Genomic DNA, 1,482 nt, shown 5'->3' with positions numbered 1-1,482 from the left:
CGCTTGCCTGTTTTCTTTGGACCAGGTAACCTGTAACGTTAGAAGTTGCCTCTTATTTACCAGTGTAGAATCCACTGTCCTGGTTCTCGTTTCATGTAGTCCTTGAGTCTCTGCATCTCCAGACACATAAAAGGAAGTGCAATCAGTCATCTGCTGATGAGTTCTGCTCTGCACTACCCTTGACAGACAGTCTGATGGAATGATGCCTGGACACCTCGCAGAAACACAAACCAACCAAGGCATATGCTCCATCACCTGGCAGCTATTTATCACGAGAACTCCCCACTTCAGCCTCTGGAGGCCCATACAACAAGTCTGCTTCTATTTCTGCATCCTCTCTCTTCAAATAATTGATGGGCTGCTGCGTGCCCCCAGTTCTGCTGCAGCTCACTGAAAGCTTCTACAAGTAGAACACCCTCAATTCTTCCAACAATCGCTAGGATGCATGTGCACCTGCCACTTCCTCTGCCTTGTACACAGAGCCTTTCTCAAAAGGGGCTTCTGTTACATACAATGAGCCAGGCAAGTTCTGTCAGCACATATAAGTAGACAACTGTTAGTGACCTAGTCATGTTGTATTTCTAAGTCAGTATTTGTACTGAAATTTGGGTAAAATTAAACCAACATATGTGTAATGAGCATGTGCTGTTGGCCTCTCCAGCCCCCGCTCTCACAATGAAATAATGAGCCCGATTGTTCTTTGCAGTTGTTGATCCCCCCCCCCCCCACCACCACCACACACACACTGTGAGGTCTGAGCCAGTCTCGGAGAAAGTGGTGCAGCAGTCTGTGCATAGGAGGTCATGTTCACCAATTCAGCTCATCTGAGACTAACTGGTAATACTGAGACACAGATGGTCACTTATGCTGGATCAGGACCTCGAGGATGTAGCCTACGACCTTTGTGGAGCCAGCCGTCACCTAACAGCCCATTGGAGAATGAGTCAGGAGAGAAGAAGCAGAGACTGAGAGAGAAATAGAAATAAGATTTTGATGCAACCCATGTACAGGTGCAACCATATTGGAAGGCAAATTTATTTTGCCGTAGTTAAGTTTCTTGAACTGTCCCTGTTGGTTGGAATCAAGCAGACTGTGAGACACGCTGATCTAATGTACAAAAGGACATCGCTGGGCCATACTCACTCACCATCACTGACCGTCTGTGTCCATTGTTGTGGTTATTATGTCAGCCCACCTCCTTGAAGACTTCCATCAGTTTGATTGAGACTCCACTCTAGCAACCACGACACCCTTTTCTAGGGAACGGTCTTTGCTAGGGGTGTCTAAAGTATGCAAGACAAGAGACTCCCTATTTGCCAGGGCCTTATGGTTACATGCCTTCTAGGTCTGGCTGGCTGCCCTTCCGGCAGACTACAATCCACTCAACATTATTTATCAACGTCACAACTTGATTCATTCTTTTTCCTTCATAAGAGAGAGTATACTCGTGTGTGTGTGTGTGTGTGTGTGTGTGTGTGTGTG

This window comes from Elephantulus edwardii, unplaced genomic scaffold (genome assembly GCF_000299155.1).
Source record: "Elephantulus edwardii isolate Elephantulus edwardi_28Jun2011 unplaced genomic scaffold, EleEdw1.0 scaffold00003, whole genome shotgun sequence".
Classification (NCBI taxonomy): domain Eukaryota; kingdom Metazoa; phylum Chordata; class Mammalia; order Macroscelidea; family Macroscelididae; genus Elephantulus; species Elephantulus edwardii.
This window is presented reverse-complemented; position numbering follows the sequence as displayed.